This window comes from Coregonus clupeaformis, chromosome 26 (assembly GCF_020615455.1).
Source record: "Coregonus clupeaformis isolate EN_2021a chromosome 26, ASM2061545v1, whole genome shotgun sequence".
NCBI classification, from domain to species: Eukaryota; Metazoa; Chordata; class Actinopteri; order Salmoniformes; family Salmonidae; genus Coregonus; species Coregonus clupeaformis.
The window spans coordinates 33,221,230-33,239,511 of NC_059217.1; the positions used below are offsets into that span (position 1 = coordinate 33,221,230).

The 18,282-nt window shown below is 44.1% G+C and overlaps 1 protein-coding gene and 1 pseudogene across 4 annotated transcripts in view; both read right to left on the bottom strand.

Moving 5' to 3' along the window:
- Nucleotides 1-9,597, bottom strand: part of LOC121540200 (ras-specific guanine nucleotide-releasing factor RalGPS2-like) — a 138,009-nt gene extending 128,412 nt beyond the window's left edge. For all 4 annotated transcript variants that reach the window (XM_045207821.1, XM_045207822.1, XM_041848888.2 and 1 more), the window contains exon 1: nucleotides 9,485-9,597. The gene's annotated coding sequence lies outside the window, so the exon portion shown is untranslated. The remainder of the gene's footprint in view (nucleotides 1-9,484) is intronic.
- Nucleotides 9,598-13,865: 4,268 nt separating this feature from the next.
- Nucleotides 13,866-15,207, bottom strand: LOC121539883 (annotated as a pseudogene).
- Nucleotides 15,208-18,282: the final 3,075 nt, after the last annotated feature.

Genomic DNA, 18,282 nt, shown 5'->3' on the forward strand with positions numbered 1-18,282 from the left:
CAGAGACTATTTTGAGCTGGATTTCTCCTGCAGCTCCTCAGCTGGTTACTGCTGGAGCAAATTATCTGCTTTTATAAGCCCAGTCATTGCACAACAATTCTAAATGCAATCACGTGTTAAAAACAGTTTTGATGGCCATGATTAAAAATAGCTACTATTTTTGTTCCTCAACTGGTAATTGAAGCGTGCCACCCATTCGCCATTCAAGTGCACAGGCAACGGTAGGCAGGCTATCAGCAAGTCACCCACCACTTTGCAATGTGAGCTGGAGGCAGTTGGCATTATGAAAACACAAGGTTAATTGTTTGAAACCTTCATATTATGAGGCATGTCTTACCTTGCATCAAAGAAGCCTAGGCAAAATCCCACCATAGAAACAGAGGCAATTATTTTATAAAGATTACCTCATATGCCATTGAAACCAGCATTTCTTTCCTGTTCTATTGGTTTTCATATCACCTTTCTTTCGTTGTCTAGAAGCCAAAGGCACAATACTAGTCATATTAGCAACCCATCCTAATTGTTGCATCTTTAGATTCCCCCTCTAAGTTTCTAACAGATTTTCATCTGTCACATACGGAAACGGTCGCATCAGGTGCTGTTTAGATTGGTGTTTTCCCGCAAATTGCATTTTGGCGAATGTTTGAAAATTACACTTTATTGGCTGCTTTTTTTAGAGGAGTTGCATGTTCTGTTTATATTAAGGTCATTCATCTTAAGTGTGATTTCTGTCATTCTGAAAACGCGGGTGGACGCCCTAATGGATTACACACCCATTGCATATGAGTCCGGTAAATTTCCCGGTCATGTTGTCCTAATGGAAACCCTGAAACACACACGAGCTGGGATGATAAAACTAAAATGATCTACACCGACCATTTATCAAGGACAATTTTACTGATATCGATAATTTACCTATACTCAAGAAATGTGAAGTTTGAAATGAAATAAGTGCTAATGTGGGCTATTGCTAAGAATACAATTGATAGTTACAACATTCAAAGTAGTAGTGTCTATGGTACTGTAATAAACAAAAGTAGGCTAACCGGTGCACATTAATGTTATAAACATATCTTTCTTTTGATCTTTATAATTCAGTACATTTATAGTGATATGGATTTTTGTCCATATCGCCCAGCTTTAACACCCACACCCAGTTATTTTCCCAGGAGAAGGTGCTAGTCGGGCCCCAGGGCTTTTGGGTGGAATAGACTTTAGAGAGCAGACATGCTGGAACCTGACAAAGCACAGGCACCCCTGTCTAAAACACACACCTTGCGCTCTCGCTCTGACACACACACACGCACATTCCCTTTCTCTCAAACAAACTCCATCTCACCCTCCCTCTACTCGCAGGATGGGTTAGAACAATGTCTTGACTCTGGTACTGACAAGCACAGTAAAGCCTGTGGAAGCTGTATAATTTCCTCCCATCCAACGTAGCTAGGGCACACGCACACACAAACACTGGGAAAAGCTGAAGGAAAACAAGACAGATGTACTGTAGCTGAACACTCCCTATGTGACCTCCTGTGTGTGCTTTCCATGTTGACTGAAGCTGTTCAGCAGGCAGCACTGCGGAGGCATGTTGAGCTTTGATCCTGCTGGGCCCATCTCTGCAGGGGTCTATGGTAAGAGCTGGGTTAGGACTGCTTTATGAGCTGGAGAGAGAGTGTGTGACCCTCCACTCACCCTCCCCTCTGAGCTCCTTTGAAACTCAGCAGAGCCTCTCCCTCAGTGACCTCATCCCCCCTCTTCTCCTCTTTCTCCATTTTTTTATTCTGTTCTATCCCCCTCCAGGTTGTTGGGAGGTAGTGGAGCAGCTAAATAGCCACAGATGTTCCCCACCACAGATTCAGTAAAAAGGCTAAAAGGCGTCCGCATGCTTCCCATCCGAAACAGTTTAGAACAGTTTGTGCATATATTAAGACGACATTTGTGTTTGTTTTGTTCATCGGCAAGGGGTTTTTCTTCTGTCGGTAGGCGAAGTCTACGCCCCTTCGCCGGTGATTGACCAACATTAGGGATTCTTCAATTAACTGTTTGTTGTCATTCAACGAGATAAATAGTTTTTCATATTAAAACACTTCCGTTTTATCCGATCACGAGTGTCATCCGATCCGACTATCAACTGCCAATTTACGGATACGATTACGATATGGCCATGTCAGCACACCCCTAACAGACACAGTTGTCTAAATTGATGGTCACGTGAAAGAAATGATATAACCACCCCGCAACCACATATAGCTAAGTGGATGGTCACTATTGTCTAGACATGTACACATCTTCATAAAATACAATAGATGGCCGTAATCACCCTCAGAAATACCTGGCTAACTTGATGGGTCATGTAATAATCTGGTGAAGTCGAGTCTTGTTTAGACATGTAGCTAGCTAGCTAAACAATGAACCATAATCCCAACCCACACTACTTGCAATACAAAGTGATTGTCATAGCTAGCCACCATGCATGAAATGCTGTAGTAACTATGTTCAATTTTAGCTAGCTAGCTAACATTAGGCTATAATTAGCAATACATATGGCTTTCTGAGATACTAATTATATTACTACACAGATCATACATGTAACATTAGCGAGCCAGCAAGCTGACGTTCGCTAGCTAGCTAACAGTACGCTTTAACTTGCAATGAAATTGCCTTGGACAAAATTATAAACGTATCATATCTGAAAATGTAGCTTGACTCTTACCCGTATACATGGAGGAACGCTTCACGGTAGCGTGTCTTTTCTGTTTGTAGCTAGCTACAGCTTGTGTGGCCCATTGTTGTGTCAAGTCACTCCGGTTCACACTGACTGTGTGCAGAAAGTAGTCCATCACAACTTTTTCCCACTTTTCTTTCTCGATAGCTCCTGCTAAATTCTGGGCAGCAATGTTGTGAAGAGCAGTAGCAACACTTTTGCAGTTCTCCATGCTAACGTAATATATTTCAAATAAGCTGCGGTACCAAGGATTATCTACACATACTGAGCAGCTCATGTTATAGACAGAAGCGTGCTACATAGCAGACCAATCCGAACTCATCTCTCGGCATGTCCAGCCCATCCATTATCTCAGCCAATCACAGCTAGGGGGAAGGTTCTGGTCTTTTTCTGTGGCCAAACCAACAACAACAAATCTGGACTCAATCTTTCAGAAAGTCCCATGTCATCCAAGGAGGGACAAAACCCAGAACAGGCTAACTAAACCTGAGACAGACCAGGGGGCTGACATCTGACGCATGCCCTGTAGCACACACACACACACAGCAGAGAGTCTCATTTCACAGCTAATCACATTCCAGGCCTTGGAAAGACAGAACACAACAACACACAGCTACAGCACCAGATGGGCGCACATAGAGCATAGCAGTACTACCATTTAGATTAGACTGCACTAACCAGTGTTCCTGTGGGAGGGACACTCAGGGAGGGCCAGTGACATATAGTGATGTGAAGAAAATAAAAAATGTATACAGTTACATATTGGGATATTATTTGACGATACATCGTATTGTTTTACGCTAGTTGGTTGTACCTGCACCAAAACGCCAGAATTCTTCCTTCATAGCTTGTTCTCCATCTTCTTTTTAAATAGGGAGCCAATTTGTTTTCAGCACTTCCATTTCCATGACTGATCAAAACTGGTTTTCTCATGGCTCTTTTGTCCCTCAGCAGCAGACATGAGCAATATGTTTGGAACATCGAATCGCAACAAAATCACATTATCAAATCGCAATACATATAGAATGTATCGTGAGGTCCCTGGCAATTCCCAACCCTAGTGACATAGACAGCGACAAACTAGTGTGCAAAAATGAAATCGTAACAAGATAGAAGACCAGGAAAAGGCTAATTTAAGCAAACAAGTCTGTTTAAAGGTGACACAGTTGCAAGAGAAATAGATTGGCTGTACATGCACCATGGGGTAGCATGTAGTCTAGCAGTAAAGAGCATTGGGCCAGTAATCAAAAGATCACTGGAACGAATCCCTGAGCCTACAAGGTGGAAAAATCTGCCGTTCTGCCATTGAGCAAGAAAGTAAACCCACAACAACTGCTCCCCGGGCGCCGATGACGTGGGTGCCGATTAAGGCAGCCCCCCCAACACCTCTCTGATTCAGAGGGGTTGGGTTAAATGTGGAAGACATTTCGGTTGATGCATTCAGTGGTGCAACTGACTAGGTATCCCCTTTCCCTAGATTCTGGTGAAACTTTCCCTTACTAATCTTGATTCTTGATCAAATCTGAATGTGACTAATGGGTCTGCTCTGTACACCAGGGTAGGCAAATATAATCATCCAGATGTTCTGGGGCCCCACCAAAGTTTGTAAAAAAATATATATATATATACAGGTAAAAGTCAGTAAATTAGAATATTTTGAAAAACTTGATTTATTTCAGTAATTGCATTCAAAAGGTGTAACTTGTACATTATATTTATTCATTGCACACAGACTGATGCATTCAAATGTTTATTTCATTTAATTTTGATGATTTGAAGTGGCAACAAATGAAAATCCAAAATTCCGTGTGTCACAAAATTAGAATATTACTTAAGGCTAATACAAAAAAGGGATTTTTTAGAAATGTTGGCCAACTGAAAAGTATGAAAATGAAAAATATGAGCATGTACAATACTCAATACTTGGTTGGAGCTCCTTTTGCCTCAATTACTGCATTAATGCGGCGTGGCATGGAGTCGATGAGTTTCTGGCACTGCTCAGGTGTTATGAGAGCCCAGGTTGCTCTGATAGTGGCCTTCAACTCTTCTGCGTTGTTGGGTCTGGCATTCTGCATCTTCCTTTTCACAATACCCCACAGATTTTCTATGGGGCTAAGGTCAGGGAGTTGGCTGGCCAATTTAGAACAGAAATACCATGGTCCGTAAACCAGGCACGGGTAGATTTTGCGCTGTGTGCAGGCGCCAAGTCCTGTTGGAACCTGAAATCTCCATCTCCATAGAGCAGGTCAGCAGCAGGAAGCATGAAGTGCTCTAAAACTTGCTGGTAGACGGCTGCGTTGACCCTGGATCTCAGGAAACAGAGTGGACCGACACCAGCAGATGACATGGCACCCCAAACCATCACTGATGGTGGAAACTTTACACTAGACTTCAGGCAACGTGGATCCTGTGCCTCTCCTGTCTTCCTCCAGACTCTGGGACCTCGATTTCCAAAGGAAATGCAAAATTTGCTTTCGTCAGAAAACATGACTTTAGACCACTCAGCAGCAGTCCAGCTCTTTTTTTCCTTAGCCCAGGTGAGACGCTTTTCGCGCTGTTTCTTGGTCAACAGTGGCTTGACACGAGGTATGCGGCAGTTGAAACCCATGTCTTTCAAGCGTCTCTTGGTGGTGGATCTTGAAGCCCTGACTCCAGCAGCTGTCCACTCCTTGTGAATCTCCCCCACATTTTTGAATGGGTTTTTTTTCACAATCTTGACTAGGGCGCGGTGATCCCTATCGCTTGTACACTTTTTCTGACCACAGTTTTTCCTTCCCTTTGCCTCTCTATTAATGTGTTTGGACACAGAGCTCTGAGAACAGCCAGCCTCTTCTGCAATAACCTTTTGTGTCTTTCCCTCCTTGTGCAATGAACTGGACTGAGAGACCATTTAAAGCCCTTTGCAGGTGTTTTGAGTTAATCAGCTGATTAGTTTGTGGCACCAGGTGTCTTCAAAATGTAACCCTTACACAATATTCTAATTTTGTGACACACGGAATTTTGGATTTTCATTTGTTGCCACTTCAAATCATCAAAATTAAATGAAATAAACATTTGAATGCATCAGTCTGTGTGCAATGAATAAATATAATGTACAAGTTACACCTTTTGAATGCAATTACTGAAATAAATCAAGTTTTTCAAAATATTCTAATTTACTGACTTTTACCTGTATATATACACACACACTGAACAAAAATATAAACCCAACATATAAAGTGTTGGTCCTATATTTCATGAGCTGAAATAAAAGATTCCAGAAATGTTTCATATACACAAAAACCTTACTTCTCTCAAATTTGGTGCACAAATTTGTTTGTATCCCTGTTAGTGAGCATTTCTCCTTTGCCAAGATAATCCAATGTATGTAGTTCTGTCCTTGAGCTGTTCTTGTCTATTAACGTTCTGTATTATGTCAGGTTTCATGTTTTGTGTGGACCCCAGGAAGAGTAGCTGCTGCTTTTGCAACAGCTAAATGGGGATCCTAATAAAATACCAATATGACAGGTGTGCCAAATCAAGAAGCTGATTAAACAGCATGATCATTACACAGGTGCACTTTGTGCTGGGGACCATAACAGGCCACTCTAAAATGTTCAGTTTTTTACCGCACAACACAATGCCACAGATGTCGCAAGTTGAGGGAGCGTGCAATGGCATGCTGACTGCAGGAATGTCCACCAGAGCTGTTGCCAGAGAATTGAATGTTGATTTCTCTACCATAAAATGCCTCATGTTGTTTTAGAGAATTTGGCAGTACGGGTCCAACCGGCCTCACAACCGCTGACCACGTGTAACCACGCCAGCCCAGGACCTCCACATCCGGCTTCTTCACCTGCGGGATCATCTGAGACCAGCCACCTGGACAGCTGATGAAACTGTGGGTTTACACAACCGAAGATTTTTCTGCACCAACTGTCAGAAACAGTCTCAGGGAAGCTCATCTGCAAGCTCGTCGTATTCACTAGGGTCTTGACCTGACTGCAGCTCAGCATTGTAACTGACTTCAGGGGGCAAATGCTCACCTTCGATGGCCACTGGCATGCTGGAGAAGAGTGCTCTTCACGGATGAATCCCGGTTTCAACTGTACCGGGAAGATGGCATACAGCGTCTATGGCATTGTGTGGTCGAGCGGTTTGCTGATGTCAAAATGTCCCAATTCTTCCAAGGCCTGCATACTCAGCACACATCACCCATTAAGCATGATTGGTAATGTTTTGGATCGACGTGTAATACAGCGTGTTCCAGTTCCCGCCAATATCCAGCAACTTTGCACAGCCATTGAATAGGAGTGGGACAACATTCCACAGGCCACAATCAATTGCCTGATCAACTCTATGCGAAGGAGATGTGTCACGTTGTATGGTGCAAATGGTGATCTCACCAGATACTGACTGGTTTTCTGATCCACGGCCCTACCTTTTTTTTAAAGGTATCTGTGACCAACAGATGCATATCTGTAATCCCAGTCATGTGAAATCCATAGATTAGGGCCTAATTTATTTATTTCAATTGACTGATATCCTTATATGAACTGTAACTCAGTAAAATCTTTGAAATTGTTGCATGTTGCATTTATATTTATGCATTGCTCTGCATCCTATGCAACAGCTCTAGTCATGCATGAAAACACATGTATCCTTCAGGAGATCTGCCAGGGAGACTCAGCGGCTGTGATCTCTTATTTGGGCTGAAATCTGGAACCTTATCTAACCATTCAATATCAGACTATTTACTTTTTCTTTAACCAATGGACAGAAAACACAATTGTAGCGATGTAGATATGAGCATCTAACCCAATTCAAACCTATCTTGCATGTTATGTTCAACTTGAGAGAATGTTTTCTGGGCAATGCAGAAGTACGCCAAGAATACGAATTTCTGTAGTTTTCTGTGTATCTAACCAAGGCTATTATAGATAGCCTGGTGGTCCAGATCTGTTTAAGTGCTCGTTTAGCAAACTCCTCTCTGTGTTCGTTCCATGTCATGCCAAACATGTATGGCATGACATGTTACGATAGGATAGAGGTGTTGGCTACAGTACAGCATGGGATCAACCATGCACTACCACAACTATAAGGCATCTCAGAGCTCGACATTAACGCTTGTCCGCTTCCCCCAGGCAAGCAAAAAAAGTTGGCCAAGAAGAATATACATTTAAGCTGTCCGAATGGACAAGTTAAAGAAATCACAATATCAAACAATTAGGCTACTCAGATCAGAATTTGATCAGTGTCCTCCGGATGCAATGTGTTGCACACTGTCCTCCCAATCTATGCAGAGTATAATTATTGTAGGCCTGCATTGACAGGCACGAGCAGTCTTTCAATCATGCAGTCGTGAGATGCGTTTTTAGTTAGTGAGTTATTTGCCCAGTTATAGCTCATTTTTGGTCAGCAATGAAAATCCTGAAAAAGTAATGGTGTGTGCATCACCTGGGTGTGCCAGTGAGCCGTTCCCAGAGGAAAGAGAGAGAGAGACATTGGGGCAGCAGGTAAAATGACAGCCAATTCCTACTGGCTATAAATGTTAATGTCCACACCTGCATCTCAGTTATAGAACACAAGCTTACACTGTTTGACAGCAATTACTGGGTTAACGGAAATCAGCCTGCATGGCATGTGGCATGACTGAAATGTGTTGCTGTAGTGTCCTTGACTTTGGCTAGCCAGAGTGGCTATTGGCTAGAAATATCAAGGCATTGAAGGCAGCAATGAAAGATGCATCAGCGATCTGTTATACATGGCTGATCTAGGTAATGATGTGGGACATGAAATGTGCTTGACTGTGCATTACAAAGAATAAATTCATTACTGAACACTTTCACCCTTTGAAATCAATGATATCGACCCACGGTATTGCTTTTAACTGGTACATTACAGGGCCTAACGTTGCCTAGATAATGTAGCAAAACACATTGATGCTGACATATCCTAGCTACAGTAGGCAGGCACCACGATGTCCATGCCAACCCGTCATGAAAGATTAATGAATTCGAATTGCAACGGCTGGCTGGCTGGCTAGCTTGATGTTTATTGCCTGTGTATAAATTACAGGCCGTTGCATCTCCCTAAACAAAGTTATCTGCTTTTTCAGACTATCCGCACATAGTAGTGACTTCTATATTGAAAGATAACTAGCCAACCAGCAGTTATCATGTTTACGCCCAAGCCATTTTAGTGAGAGAGAAAAAACACGCCCCACCCGAGACACTCCCCTGATCTGGGCGGGACAGGGAGGGGGGTTCTGAGTCCGAGACATCCCGAGCCAAGCCGCGAGGCCGTTTCAGTAGTCCTCAGTTTAGCGCTAACAGCAGACAACACGCGCAAATAACCGTTAGCTAGATATCTCAGTTGGTTAAAACACACAAATAACAACGACATTAGAGGACGGTTGCTAGTTAGTTCACTAGCTAACTTGGCAAACAAACGTTGACTACCTACAGTAGCTAGCTAACTCGACGAGTGCAAACATCTTAAGACATTCTGAGCTAGAACTGGCTGTACTGTAATGCAAGCTAGTTAACGTTAGCTTACGTACTTAACGTTACTTCGACATAATACTATTCAACTCAAAATAAACGCTTTACTTAAACCTTCAAAAGAGAAAGCTTAGCGTTAGCTACGTTAGTGTGGCTTAGTCCAGTATCGCTAACGTTAGCTAACCTTCCGCGCAAAAGGATTTAGCATCAGGAATGCTGCCAAACAAAGCTGCTACACACCCTAGCTTACGAAAACAGACATAAACCAAACACTCACCACACAGATTTGGTTGCCAAATTCCTATTTGACCGCAGCAGATTTCACAGGCTCCCACAACGCCAAAAGCGATGTGCTCTGCAACAGCTGTGTTCTGTTTTGAATGAGGGTTGAATGGACACGGGAAAAGGGGCGGGATTTAGAAAGTTCGCTCGCCTTCCCCTTCGCCCGCTGTAACCTGGTCTCAGAGCATTTCGTATTATTCAGTATGATATGTAATGGTATATAGTTGTTTTAATTTACATTTCTAGTCATTTAGCAGACGCTCTTATCCAGAGCGACTTACAGTTAGTGAGTGCATACATTATTTGTTCATACTGGTCCCCCGTGGGAAACGAACCCACAACCCTGGCGTTGCAAACGCCATGCCCTACCAACTGAGCTACACGGGACTATTTTACATTTTGTGGATGTCCAGCACCCATTTCGTATTATATGTAACGAATATGCAAAACGCAAAATATGTTACGAATTTTCTAAACATACATGTTACAAATTCTAGCTAGGTGGTTAGGTGGCTAACGTTAGCTAGCTGGCTAGCGTTAGCCAGGCTAGGGGTTAGGGTTAAGTTTAGGAGTTAGGTTAAAGGGTTACGGTTAGGGAAGCATGTTAAGTAGTTGCAAAGTAGCTAAAAAGTAGTAAGTAGTTATAAAGTTGCTAATTAGCTAAAATGCTAAAGTTGTCCCTGATGAGATTCAAACTCCCAACCTTTGGGTTGCTAGACATTCACGTTATATACGCCTACCCATCCACCCTGACCAACCACCCTACTTTCATTTTTGCCTTAAGTAACCATCTGTCTTATGTAACCATACCAAACTTAACATATTGTAGCGACCCGCACAGACAGCTGTGTGTTATGTGTTAGGCTAGTAGATGAGTCAGGTCATTACAATATACTCATATGAGTGTCCCGGATTTACTGTTACGTTTAGTGTATGAGACCAGACTGCCCCTTGACACTGATCTAATTTAATACTTTTTATGTCTCCCCCAATGTTACTAGGGAGTGGAAACTGATCCTAGATATGTGGCTACAGATAAGAGTGATTCCTACCACCGCGTGCCAGTACACCAGAGAAGGCTGCGCATGTGTCGCGTGGAGAGCTGACTGGCACCTACCGGGGGCGCGAGACAGAGCTGGGCACTGTTTAGTCAAGTGTCTACGAGAGTGGATGGTATGCCAGTCAAATTTCCACCGGTCATGGTAAACGAGAGGCTAGAGGTCTGTACCTCCAAATATTTAGCAGTATAGCCACGTTTTATCTCAGATGTGACCAGTGTGCTTCTCTGCTCGATTTGGAAGGAACAAGACAATATAATATGTTTACGTCAATGTTTTCATATTGTCCAGTTGGACCATGGAAGGCTGGGACTTTAATAACATTTGTACAAAAGACAAAATACATGTTTCAGCAATTCTGACCGAAACGTCACATTATCTGTCTAAACTGAAGCTCTTTACGTGAATATGTCCCACCAGATTATTCTATTTTAAACACATCACATCAAATGGGATGAGCAAATGAGACGACAAATAACTCTAACCTGCCCTGATGTACTCATAGACGGTAAATTTGCCATATCACACTCGTTTTCCTTGACTTTGACTCCAACTTGTGGCAGAACCAATGAACTTCGCAAACAGCTTCATTTTATCACGATCACACCATTGGATGGCGCTGTTTGTCAATTGTCCATGTGAAATGAGACTCTCCACCATGGATTCACAACTAAAATGACACCAAGTGAACTGAGCTGTTTGCGTGAACTCATTTGAATCAAGTCAAGTTGTTGTCAATGTTCAGGCAGATGTGTTGGACTCAGAATCTGTCCTCCCTCCATGTCGAGAGGAACAATCTCATAGGATGGACAGACTGAGTTAAAATCAAATCAAATTGTATGTCACATGCGCCGAATACAACAGGTATTCACCTTACAGTGAAATGCTTACTTACAAGCCCTTAACCAACAATGCAGTTAAGAAAGAATAACATTTTAATTTTTACAAAATAACAAAAAAATTACATTCACACTACAAAATACAATATAAAATAATACGAAATAAAAGTAACAATAGCGAGGCTATATACAGGGGGTACCGGTACCGAGTCAATGTGCGGGGGCACCGGTTAGTCGAGGTAACATGTACATGTAGGTAGAGTTATTAAAGTGACTATGCATAGATAATAAACAGAGTAGCAGCAGCGTAAATGGGGAGGGGGGGGGGGACGCAAAGCAAATAGTCTGGGTAGCCATTTGATTAGATGTTCAGGAGTCTTATGGCTTGGGGGTAGAAGCTGTTTAGAAGCGTCTTGGACCTAGACATGGCGCTCCGGTACCGCTTGCCGTGCGGTAGCAGAGAGAACAGTCTATGACTAGGGTGGCTGGAGTCTATGACAATTTATAGGCCCTTTCTCTGACACCTCCTGGTATAGAGGTCCTGGATGGCAGGAAGCTTGGCCCCAGTGATGTATTGGCCGTGCGCACTACCCTCTGTAGTGCCTTGCGGTCGGAGACCGAACAGTTGCCATACCAGGCGGTGATGCAACCAGTCAGGATGCTCTCGATGGTGCAGCTGTAGAATTTTTTGAGGATCTGAGGACCCATGCCAAATCTTTTCAGTCTCCTTAGTCTCCTTTTGTCGTGCCCTCTTCATGAATGTCTTGGTGTGCTTGGAACATGTTAGTTTGTCAGTGATGTGGACACCAAGGAACTTGAAGCTCTCAACCTGCTCCACTACAGCCCAGTCGATGAGAATGGGGGCGTGCTCAGTCCTCTTCTTTTTTCTGTAGTCCACAATCATCTCCTTTGTCTTGATCACGTTGAGGGAGAGTTTGTTGTCCTGGCACCACACGGCCAGGTCTCTGACCTCTTCCCTATAGGCTGTCTCGTCGTTGATCAGGCCTACCACTGTTGTGTCATCGGCAAACTTAATGATGGTGTTGGAGTCGTGCCTGGCCATCTGTAGCTCAGCTGCTAGAGCACGGCGCTTGTAACGCCAAGGTAGTGGGTTCGATCCCCGGGACCACCCATACACAAAAATGTATGCACGCATGACTGTAAGTCGCTTTGGATAAAAGCGTCTGCTAAATGGCATATTATTATTATTATTATTATACAGTCATGAGTGAAAAGGGAGTACAGGAGTGGACTGAGCACGCACCCCTGAGGGGCCCCCGTGTTGAGGATCAGCATGGCGGATGTGTTGTTACCTACCCTTACCACCTGGGGGCGGCCCGTCAGGAAGTCCAGAATCCAGTTGCAGAGGGAGGTGTTTAGTCCCAGGGTCCTTAGCTTAGTGATGAGCTTTGTCGGCACTATGGTATTGAACGCTGAGCTGTAGTCAATTAATAGCATTCTCACATAGGTGTTCCTTTTGTCCAGGTGTGAAAGGGCAGTGTGGAGCTCAATAGAGATTGCATCATCTGTGGATCTGTTGGGGCGGTATGCAAATTGGAGTGGGTCTAGGGTTTCTGGGATAATTGTGCTCCTGAGTGGCGCAGTGGTCTAAGGCACTGCATCGCAGTGCTAACTGTGCCACTAGAGATCCTGGTTCGAATCCAGGCTCTGTCGCAGCCGGCCGTGACCGGGAGACTCATGGGCAGCGCACAATTGGCCCAGGGTAGGGGAGGGAATGGCCGGCAGGGATGTAGCTCAGTTAATAGAGCATGGCGTTTGCAACGCCAGGGTTGTTGGTTCGATTCCCACGGGGGGCCAATATAAAAAAAAATAATGTATTCACTAACTGTAAGTCGCTCTGGATAAGAGCGTCTGCTAAATGACTAAAATGTAAATGTAATAATGGTGTTGATGTGAGCCATGACCAGCCTTTCAAAGCACTTCATGGCTACAGACGTGAGTGCTACGGGTCGGTAGTCATTTAGGCAGGTTACCTTATTGTTCTTGGGCACAGGAACTATGGTGGTCTGCTTGAAACATATTGGTATTACAGACTCAGTCAGGGACATGTTGAAAATGTCAGTGAAGACACTTGCCAGTTGGTCAGCGCATGCTCGGAGTACACGTCCTGGTAATCCGTCTGACCCTGCGACCTTGTGAATGTTGACCTGTTTAAAAAGGTCTTACTCACATCGGCTACGGAGAGCGTGATCACACAGTCGTCCGGAACAGCTGATGCTCGCATGCATGTTTCAGTGTTACTTGCCTCGAAGCGAGCATAGAAGTAATTTAGCTCATCTGGTAGGCTCGTGTCACTGGGCAGCTCGCGGCTGTGCTTCCCTTTGTAGTCTGTAATAGTTTGCCATAGAGTCCCCCATAGAGAGAAAACACATCTACATGTATTGCAGAGCCCCATATAAATCATACATATGCAGGTTAAAACACACACATTAGTGAATCCTTCAACCTTTCGCCAGCACTAAACAGACATGTCTATGTAGCATGTCAGGGCAAGAGGAAGCACCAACTGCCCCTGATATTCCTTCAAAACAAATTGCCCATTTGGAACAAAGATTTATCGAGGCGACTTCCCTCTGACCGACCCCTTCATTCCCCAAACTTGAGATGCCTCTCTTTCTCCTGGAAGTGCAACTCTTTAGCTCCTCTGCTTACTTCTCATCCTTCTCCGCCACCATCCCCCAGTTTATACATACGGCTGGAATTGGAACAGCCCCAGACGTGACCTAGCCCACAGGCCCTCGTGGCATACCTCATGGCCAGGCCCATGTCCTTACTCGGCCCTCAATATACATGGCACTGGAGGTTGAAGCAGGAGGGAGTGAACCCCCCGATACAGGCCTTCTCATAGTACTGCCTGGCCGCCCCCGGGTCAGGGCCGGCTGTCATGACTCGACCGTCGTGGGTGTGGAGACCCACGTTTTGACACGAGTCCACAGACTTCTTACAACCACTGCTGCAGGCCGTCATGAATCAGGAGTAGGCCATCTTCAGATTCTCTGCAACTTCCCCTGGTGGAGAGATTTAGAACATGGTGAGCTTGACCACTTGGGGAATGGATTCAGGGTCTGTCTTATCACCCTTATTAATAAGATGACATGTCTGAAAACATGTTTTGGTCATGACATAATCTAATCTTTCAAATTACTTGTCTGATAAATGCAAATTGTTACAGACTTTGCTGTTGTAATCTTCTAGTGAAAGGGATTACGTTTAGTGGAGTGGAGTCATGTACCTTTCCCTTGGACATCCTAAGCCCCAAGCTTGTAGCAGCCTTCACCATGTTTATTCATCTCACAGTTGTGTTTGAGCACCTGGGTGGTAGCCTCAAAGTTTTTCTTCACTCCTTCCATGTAGTCAGCAAGCCTTTGACAACAGAATACATACATGCAGAATGAGGTTAGACACATTTATGAGGTGAAAGGTGGAAAGCTTATAGTACAAGTACATGAGGCATCAAAAAAAACTCAACACCAACCAGAATCAGTGGTTCAGCACTCCAGTTATGGGACAGTGAATGAGTAATCATGAGCTGAACACTGAGTGACCCAAACACTCACTTCAGCACCCGTGCATGAGACAGCGCACGTCATGCCTTACCTTCAGGGTTCTTCTGTCTGTAACACTGGTAGCTGAATTCTACACCTATGTTATCCAAATACTGCTTTACCTCCTTTTCGTCCTCAAAGTTTATGAGTCCAGCCATGATTCGAATGGAGGAGCAGTGTCGTAAAAATCACACGTGTTGAAAAAAGGATTTCAGAGAGTCTGGTCCCATTGAACAACAATGTAATATTAAGAGATCACCTTGATTAAGGCTAATGCGACGAACATGCAGTGAATTACAATCTATTTTCAAATAGAAGTTAGCTAGAGATGCTTGTTTTAGCTGATATCTTCCTGCTTTTGTAATCCGCACTAAAGGAGAACGGGGTAGCTGCAGCATACTTGCACTAAAGGCCTTCTGTAGTCCTGCCCCCTTGCCCAGTGAGCTAGGAACATACCATAGAGAATGATAGAAGCCTCTAGTGGCCTAAAGGCCATATTCACATGGGCAGCGCCATTGAGGGCTTCCACCATTTTATTGTAGTCAACTGGGTGGGACTTCCAACTTCATTGGCTGATCCCTGCTGGTGACGCTGTAGGAGTTATGTCCAACTGGGTCATCAGGAGGGATGAGCCAATCGTGAATTAGAACATTGACTACTTTACAATGGAGATAGCCTCAATGGCACTGCCCATGCAGTCACAGACGCTATAGAGAGAAATAGTAATGGCGTCTTTTTGTAGGCACTAACTTCGCCATGGTTCATTGGACAAAGCCTATGGGAAATTAATGGCGTTTTTGTAGGGTTTTTGGATAAACACAGAAAATAAAGTCTGTGGTAAACACAGGCTTAGGAGATCATATACGTTTTGTTCTTGTACATTTTAAATCAACTAACGTCACAGCTAACATTAATTTTGAAGCATTTACAGTGCATTCGGAAAGTATTCAGACCCCTTGACTTTTTCCACATTGTTACGTTACAGCCTTATTCTAAAATTACATTGTTTTTTCCCCCTCAATCTACTCACAATACCCCATAATGACAAAGCAAAAATCAGGTTTTTAGAAATTGCGGCTAATTTCAACAAAAAAACAGGAAATATGACATTTACATAAGTATTCAGACCCTTTACTCAGTACTTTGTTGAAGCACCTTTGGCAGTGAATACAGCATCGATTCTTCTTGGGTATGACACTACAAGCTTGGCACACCTGTATTTGGGGAGTTTCTCCCATTCTTCTCTGCAGATCCTCTCAAGCTCTGTCAGGTTGGATGTGGAGTGTTGCTGCATAGCTATTTTCAGGTCTCCCCTGAATCGGGTTCAAGTCCGGGCTCTGGCTGGGCCACTCAAGGACATTCAGAGACATGTCCCTAAGCCACTCCTGCATTGTCTTGGTTGTGTGCTTAGGGTCGTTGTCTTGTCGGAAGGTGAACCTTCGCCCCAGTCTGAGGACCTGAGCACTCTGGAGCAGGTTGTCATCAAGGATCTCTCTGTACTTTTCTCCATTTATCTTTCCCTCAATCCTGACTAGTCTCCCAGTCCCTGCCGCTTAAAAACATCACCACAGCATGCTGCCACCACCATGCTTCACCGTAGGGATGGTGCCAGGTTTCCTCCAGACGTGACACTTGGCATTCAGGCCAAAGAGTTCAATCTTGGTTTCATCAGACCAAAGAATCTTGTTTCTCATGGTCTGAGAGTCTTTATGTGCCTTTTGGCAAACTTTCACTGAGGATTGGCTTCTGTCTGGCCACTCTACCATAAAGGCCTGATTGGTGGAGTGCTGCAGAGATGGTTGTCCTTCTGGAAGGTTCACCCATCTCCACAGAGGAACTCTGGAGTTCTTTCAGAGTGACCATCAGGTTCTTGGTCACCTCCCTGACCAAGGCCCTTCTCCCCCGATTGCTCAGTTAGGACTCTGGGAAGAATCTTGGTGGATCCAAACGTCTTCCATTTAAGAATGATGGAGGCCATTGTGTTCTTGGGGGCCTTCAATGCTGCAGACATTTTTTGGTACCCTTCCCCAGATCTGTGCCTCGACACAATGCTGTCTCGGAGCTCTACGGACAATTCCTTTGACCTCACGGCTTGGTTTTTGCTCTGACATGCACTGTCAACTGTGGGACCTTATATAGACAGGTGTGTGCCTTTCCAAATCATGTCCAAGCAATTGAATTTACCACAGGTGGACTCCAATCAAGTTGTAGAAACATCTCAAGGATGGTCAATGGTAACAGGATGCACCTGAGCTCAATTTCAAATCTCATAGCAAAGGGTCTGAATACTTATGTAAATAAGGTATCAGTTTTTTATTTCTAATACATTTGAAAACATTTCAAAAAACCTGTTTTCGCTTTGTCATTATGGGGTATTGTCTGGATTGCTGAGGATTTCTATTTATTTAATCCATTTTAGAATAAAGGCTGTAACATAACAATATGTGGATAAAGTCAAGGGGTCTGAATACTTTCCGAAGGCAGTGTATGTAATTTAAAAAGCACATATTGACCCTCATGCCGATACCGCGACAGCCCTCAAGGAACTACACTGGACTTTTTGCAAACTGGAAACCACATATCCTGAGGCCGCATTTATTGTAGCTGGGGATTTTAACAAAGCAAATTTGAGGAAAATGCTACTGAAGTTCTATCAACGCATTGCCTGTAGTACTCGCGCTTCAAAAACTCTCGACCATTGTTACTCTCCCTTCCGGGATGGCTACAAGGCCCTCCCCCGCCCTCCCTTCGGCAAATTAGATCATGACGCCATTCTGCTCCTCCCTTCCGATAGGCAGAAACTCAAACAGGAAGTACCCGTGCTAAGGTCTATTCAATGCTGGTCTGACGAATCGGAATCCATGCTTCAAGATTGTTTTGATCACATGGACTGGGATATGTTCCGGGATGTCTCTGAGAATAACATTGATGTATACTCGGACATGGTGACTGAGTTCATCAGGAAGCGTATAGGGGATGTTGTTCCCACTGTGACTATTAATACCTACCCAAACCAAAAACCGTGGATAATGGCAGCATTCGTGCAAAAGCGCGAACCACCGCATTTAACCACGGCAAGTTGACTGGGAATATGGTCGAATACAAACAGTGTAGTTATTCCCTCCGTAAGGCAATCAAACAGGCAAAACATCAGTACAGAGACAAAGTGGAGTCGCAATTCAACGGCTCAGACACGAGACGTATGTGGCAGGGTCTACAGACAATCACGGTTTACAAAGGGAAAACCAGCCACGTCGTGACACCGACGTCTTGCTCCCGGACAAGCTAAACACCTTCTTCGCCTGCTTTGAGGATAACACAGTGCCACCG